Here is an 18945-nt window from a genome sequence, read left to right as displayed (position 1 = left end):
TTGCTATTTTGGTCAAAATTTCGCTGAGTTACAGCAATTTTTTGGAGCCGTGTAAAATAGAACCCTACAGGATTTTTGAGTATTTTTTTCCTTGTCTGAACTGTTGTTCCGAGATCGTAACTTTGCGGATCACGTTGGCACTGGTTTAGATGCAAGTTCTAACATGTTTGCATGTGCTTTCATTCCATACCAGAGTTTTCTTCAACTTCCCAGCTCAGTGAAGCCAACATTGTCTAGCGTTAATGACACGTGTTTCTCGTTTGGTGCAATGAGTTCGCCCGCGGAGCTGAAACAAGAGCAACGCTATGCCATCCGTTACTGTGTTTACCAAGGTTTAACTGTCTCTGATACCGTGAAAGAGATGTTAGTTGCTTATGGAGAAAATCGACTTGGGGAGAGCACCATTTATCGGTGGCATGCAGCTTTTTCCAAGGGTCGCGAGTCGGCGGCTTTGATTCCGCATGGCGGCCGGCCGTCAACTTCTGCGGCGGAGGAAGAAAGTGTCATTAACGCTGGACAATGTTGGCTTCCCTGAGCTGGGAAGTTGAAGAAAACTCTGGTATGGAATGAAAGCACATGCAAACATGTTAGAACTTGCATCTAGACCAGTGCCAACGTGATCCGCAAAGTTACGATCTCGGAACAACAGTTCAGACAAGGAAAAAAATACTCAAAAATCCTGTAGGGTTCTATTTTACACGGCTCCAAAAAATTGCTGTAACTCAGCGAAATTTTGACCAAAATAGCAAATCTTGGGCTCGTTGGATAGCTAAGGATATGAGCTACAACCTCCCACAAACCGCGTTTCAATATCTATTATTGTTTCTGAAATACAGACTTACTCTCAGTTGTTTTGGGACAGCCTATGTATTTAGACCTGTCCGACATAAAAAAGGTTTTTAAGAATGTATTCAGTAGAGCCTGAAAAAACGGGGCAGATAGTGACAGATTTCAACGTGTAGGGATAGACAGAAGCGACTGGCCGGAAGAAAATTAGATCCCTTTTTTTTAAGGCAGGAATACATTTCTTGTGCAAACACGAGGTAAACGGTACAATATAGCAGGCTTTTGCGGATGAACTTAATCGTCATCTCCACAGGGTGTTTTAGACCACTCGTAGGTACCAGGCTATTTTCTTGGTGGTTTCTCCGAATTTCATGATCCCGCACCCCCCTCCATCAGCTCCCCTCGGGGAGGAAAAGAGGGGTCATGATTTTCAAAGGCGGGATTCCGAATGGAATTGCGCTCCAATTGCATCAGAGTTGAAAAGCACGGATAATTTCACTTTAATTTGACTCTTAGAAATGAAAAATCGGCCCACCCTAGGCCCAAAAATTATCTCATAAAGCGGGGAGCAGCGCGAGTACCCGCCTTTATAAATTTCTTTTTAGTCGAAAAATTGACGTAGATTCTACAGAAATAAATGGTACCTTATGTATTCGGCTCCGAGCAACCCGAATTTTATGATCCCGACATCCACTTGACCTTCTTTGGGAGATAAAAGGGAGGGGGCTCAGTTTTAAAAGTCGGGGCTCGGGACCTCCTTCCAAATCGCAAATTGATTGCATATAAATTGGAGAGTACAACAAGAAACCTAATGGAGATGTTGCATGTGTGAGGAATTTGCGATTTGACCGTTAATTCTTATGTAAAAGATTGCGCGAAACACGATGGACTCACTGGTTTTTTCTGGAATTAACTCCCAAGCTCAAAAAAAGCTCTCAAGTGGAGGCCAAAATAGAGTGGATATCCCCCGCTATCCTGAGTGTCCACTTCTACATCAAGACAAACTCTCCATGCAAAGATAGGGAGCAAATACATTGACAGGGCTGCCACTTTATTTGGGGACTCTAAAACTGAAAACACGGCAACCCTGTCAATGTATTTGCTCCCCATTTTTGCATGGAGAGTTTGTCTTGATGTAGATGTGGACTCTCAGGATAGCGTGGGATATCCCCTCCATTTTGGCCTCAACTTGAGAGCTTTTTATGAGCTTGGGAGTTGATTTCGGAGAAAACCAGTGGCACCATCGTATTTTTCGCGAACTTTTACATGAGAATAATCAGAATCGCTAATTCCTCACACATACATCTCCATTGAAAAAGCGGGTACCACCTCTTCTTAACTTTCCGAAATATTTGGGTTCTTAAGGTGTTAGTTAAAAGTAATATTTTCCGCACGTACAACTCTGGTGAAAATGAATCGCATCTCTAGTCCAGGCGCCTGGTAAGTCTACCTGGAATGTTGGGTACACAGCGATTTTTTTGGCTTACTTTATGTTTTTTGGGTCGCTGAATCCGAATCTGAAGTTTCCTACCGCGTATCTGGTGAGCATTTTCCGCCATTTTGAAAAAATGGCCTAAAAAGGCATTTTTTGCGGTTTTTTGATATAGCGGCTTCGCATGAGAAAAAGTCCCGGATTTAGTTAATGTTGTGAATAGCTGACATGATTTGGAAGAAAATGGTATATGAATATGCTAGGTTTGCTCAAAAACTGAGGAACCTCGGATCTCGGAACTTTGGAACGCTTCGGAACTTGGCTGTACGCGGCGAGCCGGATCGCGCGTTAATGGGTGCCCCGCGAAAACGTGGATGGGCGCGATGTTCACGATGCTGTATCTTACTCAATTTTTAAGCAAACCTAGCATATGTATACACCATTTTCTTCCAAATTATGTCAGTTATTCAAAACATTAACTAAATCCGGGACTGTTTCTCATGCGTAGCCGCCATATAAAAAAAAAAAAACTAAAAAAAGCCTCTTTAGGCCATTTTTTCAAAATGGCGGAAAATGCTCACCAGATACGCGGTAGGAAACCTCAGATTCAGATTCAGCGACCCAAAAAACAAAAAGTAAGCCAAAAAAATCGCTGTGTACCCAAAATTCTAGGTAGCCTCATTTTTAGCTACCAGGCGCCTGGACTATTTGGTCGGGAACCCGGAATTTTAGGACCATGCTCCCCCTATACCTACCAAGAGGGCGGGGGGGGGGGGGTGTCTAGGGACAATAAAATTCGGATTTCTTGGGGTCGACTGGTCGACTCTCTACTTAGTCCCGCAGTCCCTGACTTCGCACGACCGTAAACAACCGAGAAAAAACCCGGTACGGGTAGATTCTCAATGTGCGCGTAACCAGTGGACTCCCCGCTAATTTGAAAAGTAGCGCGTCAATTTGAATATTTTCCCGCGCGCGGCACTGAAATTGGCGGGAACCAATGAGAGTGGATGTTTCGACTTGTTTACATTCTCGTTAGTTTGATAACAAGTTGTAATTGTAAACAAACGTGGTTCTCCATTTTCTCGTGAGTACTCGTGAGCACAAACTGTAAATAAGTTTTTTGAATATTCAAAGTTGCCCGAGGTGTGCAAGTGCAAAATAGATTTCACTTGCCTATCGTAATCACATTCCTTCAAAGAACATTCAATTTGATATTCCCTTCTACGCATACAAGTCGACGCCTCAAGTTCTCTCGAAGCATCTAAGTATCTGTAAGTTCTCACAAATAGTTTATTTTCTCCACCCTGCAGTTTCACTAGCACTGCAGTGCTCAAAATTATTGATACTCTCAAATTTCAGGAAGCTTCAAACCACCATTTTGGTTCTTTTATCAATTTATGGCTCGTTTTTCACCAGGGATTCACTTGTCATCTTGTAGTCTGATATCTCTACTCTAAATGTCTTTTAATGTCAGCGTCTTATCAGTTTATTTATATGAGCCACCTTAAAGAGGTTTTCACAGCCGAGGATAAAATACTTTTTGCCTAGAAATAAGACTAAAGAAGGTTCCAGCCAAATTCAGAGTTCAATCTATTTCGTAGTGCCTATTAGGGGCGGACCGAAGTTTGATATTTTTCTATGATGATAATGCGTTAAAAATGGTTGATTTCATGCCTCACACATTGAAGTTTCTTACTTATCATCCGCAAGGATTTATAACAGGATGGAATAGATTCTCAAAGCCTTGTAACCTAGGTACTTATTGTTAGAGAAACTGATCAAAAATCGATCCCAGAACAAATTCCGCTGGTTTTTGAAGGTTCCGGATCTTTTCTGGATCTCTCAGAATACTACCTGTTCCGAAAACATCGGACATCAACTTTGTAGGTAACTCTGTAGCTCACTTCAGTTAAGTCTGATCAGATGACAAATAGGCAGGAGAGACTGAATGTACGCATTATGTCTGCCACGAACATTATTCCTATTAATGCTAAAATTGATAAGTCATTGAGCCTCTTTCAGTCAAATCTGCTTTTCCAATCTGCCCACTGCAGCGAAAAGTTAATCTCCACTTACAAAACCTAGGTACTAGAATGTAAAGTAGGGTGTTTCAGACGATCCGCACCAGGCTTTTTTCTCGGTTGTTTTAGTTTGTATGAAGGCAGGGATTGCAGGATTGAGTAGGGATTTGACCCCAAGGAATCCGAATGCCATGGTCCTCAATCCACCCCCCCTCCCCCAGCCTCCCTTGGCAGTTAAGGGGGGGGGGGTTGAGAATTGACTGATCATGTACTCAGCGATGATCACACTGCATATTTCGGGTATCGCTGATTGTGGTTGTTTGCAAATTAATGATCGATTGGAGCTCGATGTTTACATGTCAGCTTGAAAATTTTACTCCTGTGGGTGCAAAACCCATACTGAGAAATTGCGGTTTGAAAGAAAAATTTGCTACTAGAATGCTACTCTTATACTCGCTCCGATGATCATAGTGGTAGTGAAATTGATGAGAGCCCTGCATATCCAACCTCCGTCGTGGAAAAGTCTCACTCAGTTTTGAACTACCCACAACTATTGAAATTAGTTCAAACCATTATAAATTCCATCATTTTGCACCACAAGCTGCAAAATTTTTGTAATTTTTGCATTGAAGGCACCGAAATGCTACCGTGCTAAGGAAAGACGCTGTATGGGCCATCAGGCGTTGCCAAATTTCCTTCGAAACATCACGGATTCTCAGGGAAAGTGATCATTTCTGTTCCAATTTTTCAGATTATTTCGTTCGTAATGTCATCTGTTAAGTCAGAAAATTCCAAGAAAAAATATGTGTAACATTCTTCTAAAATAAATATTTTCTGAGAGGAAATTTGGCAACATTCGAATGCTCGTACGGTGTTTTTACGTAGCACGGCAGAATAGACGTTGATTTTAACGAATTTCCTAACGGCATAACTCAGAGATAAAAGCATGAAACAAGTCGAGGAGGGCAATTGAGATAAACGCAACAAAATATTATTCAGATTTGAAAAGAAGCCAATTTGAATAATAGTTCGGTTACACGCTCTTTAGAGGAACATGAACAGACTACCGCTGACAGATCTCAAAAAGTATTCGGTAAACGCTCGAAACACTCCAATTTTTCCATTTCGTTTATTGATTTTAAATACTACTGGAACCTCGGAATTTTCTCTTCCATAGGTAATTGTTGTTGGAAAGTTCCAAGTTTGATCAAAACAAAGGAAATATTACTTTCAGATAATTTGAACAAGCAACACACATTGTCTCCAAATTCGTAACAATTCACTCGCATATGACTAAACCGCTCCCTAAAAATGCTCTCGCTCTGTGATCGGGAGGTCTTGGGTTCGATTCCCGGCCAGGCGACCCGAGTTTGATGGTCTCAAACACACTGGAAAAAAAATCTCGGTGTATTTACCAAGAAAAGGGTAAAATTACCGAGAATTCAGGGTTCTATTTGATCCCAGTTTTTTCTTGGTAAAATTACCATTTATGGAATTGGTAATTTTACCGAGAAATCTTGGTAAAATTATTGAACTTTTTCGGTTATTTTACTGATCCCCGGTAAAAACGCCAATATTTTTTATCGACTGTGGTAGAATTACCGAGATAAAATGGCAAAGTTACCGGGAATTGATTACCTATAAAAGTGGTATTCTTACCTGAAAAAAAAACAGGAAAAATACCGGTTTTTAGGTAAGCTTACCAGTCTATCTTGGTAAAATTACCAATAATTGGTAAAAAAGTGAGATGGTAAAGGTACCAACGGACCTTGGTAAAAACGCCGAGAATTTCTTTTCAGTACAACGGTTACCTAGGGACTAAGGGGCCAACAAGGGGGACAAGGGGGGGGCCTAAGGGGGACTAGGGGGGGGGGGTTATGGGCCTTTAGGGGCTCCAAGCGCGTGAGATTATCCCTTCAGGGATATTTGAAGTGGGGGAAAAATGTACTGATTTACGTGCGCCGTTTGATCACCTTTCTTCATGCAACAAGACCTGCTGAGATGAGAACGATAAAAACAATTACTTTATGCTGACTTTATACGTCCCACATGAAGTGCGTGTTGGATCAACTTTCGTAAAGTTTAAAATTATGTCCATCAACCCAGGCTTTGTTATCTCAACTCTTACGACGACTAGAGTTACCTGTATACAAGAGAGTATTGCCATCTCAATAATTTTACTTCAGAAAAAGTGTGTCGCTCTCTGATTGGTCGGCTATCACGTAGCCCCAAAGTTGGACCAATGTAAATAAACCCCAGCCCCTCCGCTCCTAGTTTGGCCCAATATTAACAAACAAGACGGCGGAAAAGTTCTATACAAAGCTCTAGACGCGATTTTGTGTGTGATGAAATTTTTTTCACATCCTACTTCTGAATTGAGTTCAGATCGAACTTCGATGACATTTTTGCCGAAAATTAAGCTTTGAGTGTGATAATCATTCATTTCTCAGCCGATAATACGTGTTTCTCTGATTGTGAGTCGGGTTTGTTTACATTGGTCCAATTTTGGAGCTCCATGATAGCCTAAAACTGATGAACCAATCAGAGAGCGGCACAGAGATGGCAATACTCTCCCTAATACAGGTGCTCCAACGGCGACAATGGCCAGCGCCCATCAATCGATTTCCCTAATTGTCCCTCATTTCTTAAATTCCCAGCAACTGGCCTCGAGATCCCATCCAATGCCCGCCCGTGTAAACTCCGCAGTGGGAAAAAGCCATTCTCTTTTAAGAGAGTCAGGGACTTGGGAACTGCCACTGGCGCTATGGTAGCGAGACATGACGTCATTGAAGTACCGGCAATATTTTCGTCTTGGACACCGGACGTGAAATTGTCAGATTGCTGCGTGTAAACGTCAACTACTTCGCATTAAACTGCACGGGGAAGTTTGGAGGTTCTTCGCCGTATGACAGCATACGAGTAATCATTTTAGCGGTCGCACTCTATGTTGCCAACTATATTAATGTCACTTTTTATTCTACGTTGTTTATTGTTCTAGAAAGGACTCTCCTCTCCTTTTTAAGAGTAACTGCATTTTAGATCTTTTTAGTGAGCGTTCAGAGAGACTTGAAAAAAAATCAACTTGCAGCGAGAAACGTCATTGTCTGGAGCAGTTCAATTCAATGAGAGCCAGAACATGACTCGGCTCTTGTTTGATTTACTGACTTCAACTTCATCGGAAAATGTGTTTTATTTATACGGCCTAAAGGGTTTAATTGACCGTGGGTTCAAACTCTTTTGTCCTTGTGGAGGTCAATAGTAAGACCATTGTTAACCGGCTGGTACACTACTATTGTTTACATTCACATTAATATGAAGCTATAAAAGCCTCTAAACACGCCCCACGTCCAGTAATCTTGACTTATGAGACTCTGTGACGTTCCTAATTAAATAATCTAAACGGAATGGCGAATAGGTAATCAGTAAAAATTTCAATAAATAATTTTGATTATTTATCATCAGGAAAAAGTGGAGCGTGGCCACAAACGCTCGGTTGGAAAGCTTGGGTCGGCCATCGGAGCTACATTTTGAAATGTGGAACTACAATTGCCGGCTCAGTCTAGGAACAATTTTTGCACCATCAGTTTCTGTATGCGCATAAGTGTTTTCATGGATGAGCCAGAAATAGTAGTTCTAAATTGCGAAATGTAATTCATCTGTTTCACGTATGACGGCCATTTTACAGAGGCTCGGAGCAAAAATCAAGAAGACTGCGATGAAATTCCTAATTTTTTCGTTCACTGAAAAAAACTCCCGCCATGGTAACCACACTTATGGACTGTATAGACATACCGTCCGCGTTCCGGGCTCAGAGGCCGGAAGTTTCGGGTGTAGCACCGGGAGCAGTCGGAGCTACGGCTTCAGCACCCGGAACTTTCGGCCTCTGAGCCCGGAACGGAAGATATGTCTATACAGCCCGTAACATTCCTTTTCAGTGTGCTTGGAGAATCTGGGGGTTCGGCAATGAAAAAAAATTCTCGGCGTTTTTACCACGGTCCGTTGGTACCTTTACCATCTCACTTTTTTTACCAAGTATTGATAATTCTACCAAGACAGACTGGTAATCTTACCTAAAAACCGGCATTTTTACTGTTTTTTTTTCAGGTAAGAATACCACTTTTATTGGCAATCAATTCCCGGTAACTTTGCCATTTTATTTCGGTAATTCTACCACAGTCGATAAAAAATATTGGCGTTTTTACCAAGGTCCAGTAAAATTACCGAGAAAGTTCAATAATTTTACCGAGATTTCTAGGTAAAATCACCAATTCCATAAATGGTAATTTTACCAAGAAAAAACTGGGATCAAATAGAACCCTGAATTCTTGGTAATTTTACCCTTTTCTTAGTAAATACGCCGAGATTTTTTTTTCAGCGGTCGCGGAGCGGCACCGTCGGTGGTAACTGTGTCAAGTTCGGTTCGGTGCATGCTGGCCGTCGTGTCGCGTCGCGTCGGTTCGGGCTGTATCGCGGCAATGGTAATGATTCCCGTGCACGTAAATCGGTCATTACTCACTCAATTACAGAAACAATAAAAGCGGATTCCGCCGCCGCGTCGCGCCGCGCCGCGCGAACTATCTTTAATCACCTGTTTATTGGCTCGCCTTCACTGGGAAGTTAGAAGCTCGAGATTATGAGGAATTCTCTCGTAGAATCTGGAAGATGGATCCCACTCCGATCCCATTTCCGCCATAAATGGATTCAACCGGAATTGCGCGTTAAGCAGACAGGAACCAAGCCACACCAGCTAATCCCTAAAATTGGGAAATGTAATTTTTTACATGAAAACGCGTTTTCATGCAAAAAATTGCTGACAGTGAATTTCCTGCATAGTACGAGGCAAATTCCATAAAATTATCGAAGGAATCCGCACCAACGTTCTCTTGTAAAAAATTAAATTGCCATATTAAATTCGGCAATAGCTAATGTGGCTTGGTTGCTTTACCCTAAACGCGGTCCGAGTATCCTAAAGTTAGACGTTAACGTTAAAGTTAGACGTTCCCGTGGGCGGAACTAGGAACTTTCCATGGGGGACACCTCATTAACAGTGGCGTGGCATGGCGTGAATTGCGATATATCGATTGTTGTGCCATTTAAACCTATGCTAAAGAATCGATTATTTAGGTGTTCGCTGTAAACACTCTATTTATCGATCCTTTTCCATAGGTTTAAATGGCATAACAATCGATATATCGTAATGCACGCCACGCCACTGCTCATTAAGTCTGCGGGAACTAAAAGACTGTCATCCAGGAGCAAGTTCCAAAGAACGGTACCTATGAAAGCGCAAATCTTCAAAAGTGAGAAATGCATAGCCATTAGCGCATAGGCAGATTGTCGAAAATAACCACAAAAGCGCGAATCCCAAAATAAAAGGGAACTTGTAAGAAGAAACATATACACTTTAAGCTTTTTGGCAACGCCTTCACTAGAATTTTACGCGAGGAAATTTAGGCCGGCTTCGAGGATTGTTCTTTGAAAATTTTGCACTTAAACGTCAAAAGTACTTTGCCACAAAGGGGGAAAAATTCAAACAAAGGACGAGCTGTTAATGTTTGTGAAAGTGGACTCAACAAAGTTTGCTTCGATACCTAATTTTTTGGGACTTGAAGGACCGTCAACGTTTTAAGACATTTATTTTAGCAATAAATGCATTTTTTCGGAAAATTGATATTGTCGCAATATAAATCTGTTATAGTTTGCTTCAACGGCACAATAGACAACGCTTGAATTAGGTTAAGGTATAAGAGAAACAGGGAACATTCTCTCAAGTGGTGTCGCATGTGATAAACACTGAACGAGTTTCATTATAATTCCTGAATGCAACTATTCGGACTCCACGGATGTCCGTGTTGCATACGCACGGAATTATGAAGGCGTTTTTGCTCTCCATCATTGACCATCGACTTGAGAGTGCGTTGATTGCTCCATTGTTATCATTTCGAATCTGAGGTGCATAATTTTTAAAAAGCACAGCTAGAAAGTGGGTCTTTTCGCGGCCAATTTCCGAATTCAAGCAGGTAATAATAAGTGATGAGGTTCAGGTAAAATGCTCCTTAACGTGATAAAAATAATGTCATTACCGTGTTAGGGGCCTTTCTTAAAATGTAACGCTCTAGGAAGGGAGGGGGATTGAGGAGAGCGTTATGCCATTTTGTGTTTACGTGTTAAAGGATAAGGACCTACGCCACAAGAACGTTACAATGGGGGGGGGAGAGGGGGTCAAAAATGCCGGAAAAGTGCGTCACGTAATTTAGGGGCGCTGGCCCCTTACAACTTGAAGGAATTGATTTTTCATCGTTTTAAGCGAAGGCACTACGAGAAATTTATATTATGGGAGTAGTGTGAAGTTCAGAAATGATTAACTGCATTGAATTGTTCTGCCGCTGCCACCGTTTGTGAAAAGATTCATCTCAAACGCTCGTAACATCACTTAAAGTAGAGATAATGTCTTGAAATTTTGCCTAAATGTTTTGAGAATATTGGAGATCGTTTAGCATCGATACATGCTTTTAGTTTCGACCCCGAGGTTGGCTTTCCGCTAAAAGATTTAAGGTCCCACATTTAGGTAAATCAAATTTTGCCTGACTTAAGATTACTTAACATAATTCACCTGCCGTCGTTCAGTTTCTTGCAAAACTCACTTCAGTGTATTTACGAGCAATTAAATAATGATGGTAAACTAATTAAAGTAAACATAAAAATTATCTAAAGCAATTTAACTAAAATAAACTTATGATGATATGTCTACGATATGAACTCTCGCACTATAAACCGGCATTTATTGGCCGTCGTCTAGTTTCTCTCAAAACTTGTATTTCAGTAAATCCACGAAAAATAAAATAATGATGGTAGAATAATCAAAGTAAACATCCAAATTATTCAAAGTAATTTAATTGAAATAAACGTATGAAATGTCTACGATATGCACTCATGCACTATAAACCGGCATTTAAAGGACGTCGTTTAGTTTCTCTCGAAACTTGTATTTCAGTAAACCCATGAAAAATAAAATAATGATGATGAAGTGATTATAATAAACGCATGATTTTTTGGATCAATTTAATTAAAATCAATCGATGAAATTTTTTTGATTTTTAATTCTCGCACAATACGGCGCGCATCTTAAATTGCGGACAGCGACCCGAAAGTGCGTTGATTGTTTCGATTTTGAGCTGTAAGCACGACCGGAAATACCGTTTGATGTATCGAATACGATCTATAACGATACATCGAAAACGATCCACTTAGAGCGGAAACAATCACAGCACTACCGGAACTGTCCGAGCGGACGCCCGCCGCCGACTGCCGAGATGCCGCGCGCGGACAAGAGGCTGTCGCGAAATAGATGGGGGGCGCCCATAATCTCACCAGTGCAGTGCCCGCACAGAGGGGGGACCGACGAAGGGGGGTCGAGGGGGGCCGGCACCGTACGGATACTTATACCGGCGGGAATGAGGACCTCGGCTGAGGACCAGGTACCGGCACCTGTACACCCCCCCCCCCCCCTTGCGGGGGCAGGGGCAAGGTAAGGGACCGTGGCGCGATTATACGCACTCGACTCGCGGATCGCGTTCGCACACTGTTGCCAGAATGGAGGCAGCTTTTCTTTGGAAATTTAAGCTCTGGAAGAATGATAAGTAAGTTAATTAGTTAGTATATTTTAAGACATTCAACGTCACAGGCTATTAACGTCTTTACAGAGAATTTTGAAAATGGGAGTATAAACGAAAATTTAAATTTTTAAATTAAGAGAGGTGAAGAGTTTCAGAATTTTGGTAGTAACATTGGGTTCATCGCATATAGGTGGGTTTGCATTTCTGTTGATTGTAGAGGAGTAGATCTGTGATTGGAGATATCTGAGGGCAGAGCAGTCCAAAATTACGGAGTCCAAAATTTCATATTTACACAATTTCCGATGTGAATAATCTCTTTTAGAATATTCCGATTCGATCACCGGCATCACAATCACCCGGGAAAAATGAGCCTCGAAGAATTCAAAGCAGAGATCAGAGACTATCAGAGCGAGTAGCGAGTGCGATTGGGTGGTGTCTTTGTGGTATCATTCTTATTTGAAGGCGCAATATTGCATTTCAAACTACAGCTCTCGTGCTTGTATTACTGAGAACAACCCTTGAAATGTAACTCCTGCATGAACAAATTTTCCATATAAACTGAATAAAAGTGTGTATAATTTTCCGAGAGACACGTCTGCACGTGTATTTTATCCATCTTGTGTCAACCAAGACAGGTTTCCATTTGATAACAATTTTGTAACTTTCTATGAAGCTCTGCATGAAGTTTACGACGGAATGAGTGATTATTCTTCAAGAATCAATGCAAACATTCTTGAGGCACACAATTTACTCGCGTGGGAGAGAACTAGCGTCCTTTCCTTACTTTTCAGAAAATGTTCACTAGGTTAGTAAACGACGTGAAAATTTTTTCAAAAATATCATAAATTCTATGAGAAACATTTCGAACACTGTTGCTGTTTTGACTCACATCAGATGATCAGGGAAAAAATGCATTACCAGCTACGAGGCATCCGGCTATGTCGGACCAATAGGTTCTTCAATGATCATTCCGTGCCAGGAACTCCGGCAGCGCGGCAGCACCTTTATTTTTCTCCTTCATTTCGTCGACTATGCAATTTGGGCTACTTAGAAGTTGATATAGTTGTATCTCGCATTGTAACCCAACTGTATTACGCCTAACCGCTTTGACGGATCTGTGTGAGGTGAAGAGGGTAAAGGGGGCACAAACTTTTCATTTTCGAAGTCAACACGAACGAATTTATTTCAACATCTTACTTTCTAATTAATTTGGTCTATTATAGTGCTCCAAGTAGAGGAATGAAGTAAAATGAACAATCTGTAACCGCGAGATACGTGATTTTCACTAACAGCCATCGATACAACAGTTCTGATGAATCCTGAATAAGGATGATGAAAACATTGTAACCAAGATACGCGATTTCAGCGTATGGCTATATTCTAATGGAAAAAGTAAAAGGAAAAGTTGGTGTCGATAAAATTTTTTGGGACCTGCATAAGATATACGATCAATAAAAAGTACTTCTTAAAGATTTTAAAAACTCTTTCGCACGAAATATTACGTGCAACATATGAAAATGATGCTAATTGTGCTAGAGTGAGTTTTTAAAACATGTTAGTGTTTTTTATTGAATAAGTTTGTGTCGAGATGTATTATTGTTATGACTTTTTTGAAAAACTCACGTTTTCACTAATTTGTTATTTTTCGTTATTTTGTTTTTTGTTATTTTTCGTCGAAAAATAACAAAATAGTGAAAGCGTGAGTTTTTCAAAAAAGTTTTAAAAGTTTTAATACAGCTTTTACTGTTTTTCCAAAAATTTCGATTATTTTATCAAAAATTTTAAAACAAAAAATAACAAATTAGCGAAAGCGTGAGTTTTTCAAAAAGTTTTAAAAGTTTTAATACAGCTTTTACTGTTTTTAAAAAATTTTGATTATTTTATCAAAAATTATATATTATGTTGTCTCAGAGTTGAGCTATCGAGGGCATACTTATTTCACGCGACTGCTTTTCTCAAATCTCACCTTGCAGCACCCTGCAGCACCTTTATTTTTCTCCTTCATTTCGTCGACTATGCAATTTGGGTTACTTAGAAGTTGATATAGTTGTATCTCGCTTTGTAACCCAACTGTATTACGCCTAGCCGCTTCGACGGATCTGTGTGAGGTGAAGAGGGTAAATGGGGCACAAACTTTTCATTTTCGAAGTCAACGCGAACGAATTCATTTCAACATCCTAATTTCTAATTATTTTAGTCTATTATAGTGCTCCCAGTAGAGGAATGAAGTAAAATGAACAATCTGTAACGGCGAGATACGTGATTTTCATCAAAAATTGGATAACGAAAAATAACAAATTAGTGAAAGCGTGATTTTTTTCAAAAAAGTTTCAAAAGCTTCAATACAGCTTTGACTGTTTTTCAAAAATTTCGATTATTTCATCAAATATCATACATTATGTTTTCTCCGAGTTGAGTTATCGAGGGCATACTTATTTCACGCGACTGCTTTCCTCAAATCTCTCGAGATCCCACACTCGAAAATTTGATTTTAAACGTTGGAATAATGAGTTCAAATCGGCAACCTGGGCAAGCACTTCAACTTCAACTTTCCGAGCGGCACGAGGGGCGGCTCGCGCCGGCTCCGTGAGAGTGTGTGCGTCGGGTATTTAAACATCCCAACGCGCCGCCCCTAACCTCAAACCAAATCCAGCGTTCGCACGAAGAGCTTGTCGCTCGCGCTACAGACGCTCAGCGTCGTCTCGCCGTATCGCATTCCCCAGTTTTTTTATTTTTGTATAAAAGTTCGTTTTCGAATCGATAAGCAGTTCGTCTGATAAAGTTTCTCATCTTGATAAGACAAACGTCGTCTTCTCGGCGGAGCTTGAGTGCAGTTCGACGCTGATAGCGAACCGCGAAAGTTGCGTTGACCGCGTGCTCCGCGCGCTTTTTTCGCTCGTTTTCTGAGTCTATTTTCCGGTCAAAATGTGTGCCGAGTTCGAGCAGTGCTGTGTTACGTGCCTGTGTTTGCTGTCTTTGACGTATCTCACCGCTGCGGCGCCATGGACCAAAAACACCAAGCAAGGTAAAGAGTCATAGACTGTTTACAGTTTTGACTAAAACTGCTAAGACGAAATCAAAATCCAAAAAAAGAATGAATGAACACGCGGGAAAAAGTACGATGAATTCTACTCTTAGTTTATACTTGAAATTTTTGACATGCTAATACCTACTTTCAGTTTATGATGAGTGGAATATCAATAGCATTCACCGAAAGTCTGGTAAATTCTGCTACACTATGGCTCAAGCTACCATAGGGTATATTAATTATTGATTATCTCCGCTGTATTGCTGTGACCAAGTTTGATAAAAGCAATAATTTTTTCCCGCGTTAAATTTCTGAGCCCAACTCAACCTTAAATTATAAAGACGGGTGATGATGCAATTATTCAGGGAAAACACAAAATAAACAGAATGCCTATGAAATGCAAACATAAGAACCGAATTAAGTAAACCAGCTAATGATACATAAGTCATTCGTTTATATTAGGTACTGAAGAAATCGGAATATGTATTTGTATTGCCAAAGTATTTGATTGAAGTTAAATTTAAAATAAAAATTGATTCCGTAATTCAGTCCCCATCTCCTTCCTTTAACTCGCTGAAACTCCTAGATTAAAACCGGTTTATACAAAAATAACACTGTTAAACTTCACGTTGCACAAGTACTCCTACCTACTTAGTAAGAAACTGACACGCTGAAAATTAGTCAAACTAGTTGCAAGCTAGTGACTCAGATGCCTTAAAATACATGCCGATAGCGCCGTTTGATCGGGATAAAATTAAAAGGGGAAAAAAACCGATGCAACGGTGTAATCAATTCGCGAAAGAACTATTAGCAATTTAACGATTGGAAACCGTAAATTAATTTATTCAGCTTTTGCAACTTTGATTTCATTACTTAAACCCATGGTGGCTAAACATCATCTTAAATTACCAAGATACTTACTCATTGTATCTCGAAGTTCAATCTAGTAGCCTTTGTAACATAATCTGAAACCTACAAATGATCCAACTTCCCAGAACTATTGCTTGTAATTACTCACTCGTATACGACACAGATTTTGCTGAAATGGGGTGCGCGCCCTTTGACTGCTTTGCGGTCCAACCCTCCAAGGCGCTTCGCGCCTCGGGCGCTATACGTTACTCTTATAGTTTTATATCATAGAGTATGATATAATATCCTGTTGAAATTTCACACTTGGCCTCAACATAGATGTTATTTAATTTCAAACCCTCCCAGTTTCGAGGAGTGAAGTGGATGGGTTTCTAGATCAATTGGAGAAAGAAGACGTCACACACTTGATGAATCGAAGACGACGGATTGTTTTCGCGTACAGCAATGACTAAAGTGCAAAAAATAAGATTAGACGGTAAAGAAGAGATTAACCTTCCATTATCAAAGGTGCGCGATCTGTGAATGACTGAATCGTAGTCTCCGAAATGAACGACGAGCACTCGCATAAATAATGTCAAATCGTAGTGATTCCGCTTCCTTCATCATTTAAATGGTATATAAGCCCATTAATTTTGATTGTAACACGTGGATTGGGGCTGAAAAAGAGAAGCTTTTGTCAATGAATGGAGATGTTGCATGTGTAAGGAATTTGCGATTTGACTGTTGATTCTTATGTAAAAGTTCGCGAGAAACACGATGGTGCCACTGGTTTTCTCTGAAATCAACTCCCAAGCTCAAAAAAAGCTCTCAAGTTGAGGCCAAAATGGATCGGATATCCCACCCTACTCTGAGAGTCCTGATGTCTACATCAAGATAAACTCTCCATGCAAAGATAGGAAGCAAATACATTGACAGGGCTGCCACTTTATTTGGGGACTCTAAAACTGAAAACACGGCAACCCTGCTAATGTATTTGCTCTCTATCTTTGCATGGAGAGTTTGTCTATTTGTAGATGTGGACTCTTAGGGTAGGGTGGGATATCCCCTCCATTTTGGCCTCAACTTCAGAGCTTATTCTGAGCTTGGGAGATGATTTCAGAGAAAACCAGTGGCACCATCGTGTTTCTCGCGAACTTTTACGTAAGAATCAACAGTCAAATCGCAAATTCCTCACACATGCAACATCTCCATTGAGAATTTTTTAAAGGACGGATTGTAAAGATGCAAAAGCTACCACATTCAATTATTGGATTAATTAATTTATCGACAAAATTTTTTGTAATCCTGGTCAAACACTTGAGTAAAAGAAGGCTGAATTAATTTTTCGGGTATTGGGTGATTTGAAACGCAGTTTTAAAGATCTATTAATCAAAATATTTACTTTTTTCTGCGAAGTTTTTTCACCCGTGTTTCATCGCAGAAGCACCCTCTGATCAAACGCAAAAAATAAACCGCCGTGTCGGTTTGTATCAGTAAATAAGTAAACAGGAAAATTACGTCATTTTAAGTCGCATCGTAATTTCAGCAGAAAAACACCTCTCTTACAGAGGAACAGGTGCCTTCGTTTGTGTTTTTTATTTAGCACCTCAAAAATGTACGTAAAGGAGTAGGTGCTTTTCGCAGGAGCTATGTTTTGGTTTCTCGCGATCAATTACTCGTGTACCTAGACAATTACACTATAAATAGACAAAAACACGAGAATCTCAGAGGCAAGGCAAATAAGTGACTCATATCTTAAGGGAGCTGGCTCGTTTAGAACAGCGGCCAACGAATTTTCGGAGGTGTGATAGTAGCTCGTTAATTGCCCAAACATCGCGGGCGAACCCCTTAATTGCTTCTTCATCTGGTCTTTCCCGAGATCCAAATTCGCGCCGATCATTCACCTGTGAATGAACTCGAGAACTTTTGAGAGATCAACTGAGATTCACAGACAAAATTAACATATAACCTTCATGGTGACTACGTATTTTAGTCACGCTATATACCGATAGAGGTACCTTTATAACCTGATTTGAATTTTAAAAGCGCTCGTTTTCAATTCACGTTTAAAATAGTGGTTAACGTTATAAAGTTGTCATCGATTGATCTACATCAACGGATTAGGTCCCTCTCAATTATAGACATCGGTGAAGAGCAAGTTAGTCATAAATTAGATCTAATCGTATCTCTAGGGACTTTTGCATGTAAAAATAGCCAATAATTCACGCAAAATTTAAGGTACCAAATCTGATCGAGAAAAACGGCCAGCATTTTTTTTTTTTTTTTTTTGTATTAATCCATTGCAAGTTCGTAAACAACTGTCCGTTCTCATCGTCAATTGAATCGACATAATGTCAAGTGAGGAGCAGATAGTCTATCCTTTTCGATTTAATAGCGACATGATGAAGAAATGTCACCATATATAATTGCCGATCAATATGCACTAATCGCAATCAATCTTAATCATCTTCCGATTGTAAAGAAAAAACCAGTTAAAAATAACAGAAAACCAGACCGTCAATCCGTCGGAGCACATGTTCTTGTCATCGGTCCACGATTATCTGACTGACACGTAACAGGTGACAAAATAGATCGAAATTGCATTCGTTTGGTTGACTCACATGCACTCTGCGAATCCTCTCGGATGCACCTGCGAAAACATGTGTTTGTTTACGCGGGCATAATGTGTGTCACGACCGAGCCCATGTAGGCCGAGTTCATGCGTAGCGCTCAGGTGCATACGCTGGGCGATTAGAATTCTACGCACTGCTACGCACTAGCCACCAATCATCGGGACGTCTCCACCTGGTGAGTCACCTACGTCACACCCGTCACACGGCTCCCGGAATTTAGCAATACTTTTTTTTACAGTTTTTGTCGAGCTGGAGACAACTTGGAACCTAAACCAACAGCATTTTCGGTGTATTTGTTAAAGCTGGGGGCGGACTGAACGCGAGAGAGTGCGGGATAAGGTGAGGTCATAGGGCTTCGGGGGGGGGGGGCTCCTGGGGCACAAGGGTGTACTGACACATGTTTTCAGTGCTCCTATTCCACGTCCGTCAAAAGTTCCGGAATTCGGAACATTTTTGTTCAAATTTCTCCCACCCCATGACCGTCAAAAGTTCCGGGATTCCTTTCGGATTTTCTCAAAAGTTCCGAGAAAGTTCCGGAAAATGCAAAAGATCTGGAACTTGTAGAGAATTTCAACAGTTC

At 40.6% G+C, this 18945-nt stretch overlaps 1 protein-coding gene across 2 annotated transcripts in view; it reads left to right on the top strand.

Moving 5' to 3' along the window:
• Positions 1 to 3306: 3306 nt before the first annotated feature.
• Positions 3307 to 18945, top strand: part of LOC109035481 (uncharacterized) — a 34297-nt gene continuing 18658 nt past the window's right edge. The window contains exon 1 of one of the 2 annotated variants that reach the window (XM_019049140.2): positions 3307 to 3489. The gene's annotated coding sequence lies outside the window, so the exon portion shown is untranslated. Of the gene's footprint in view, positions 3490 to 14476; positions 14881 to 18945 lie in introns of those variants that run through there. The other variant, XM_019049139.2, reaches the window with a different exon arrangement.

Source organism: Bemisia tabaci, chromosome 8 (assembly GCF_918797505.1).
Source record: "Bemisia tabaci chromosome 8, PGI_BMITA_v3".
Lineage (NCBI taxonomy): Eukaryota > Metazoa > Arthropoda > Insecta > Hemiptera > Aleyrodidae > Bemisia > Bemisia tabaci.
Note: the sequence above shows the minus strand (reverse complement) of the source record. Positions and strands in the feature narration are given on the sequence as shown.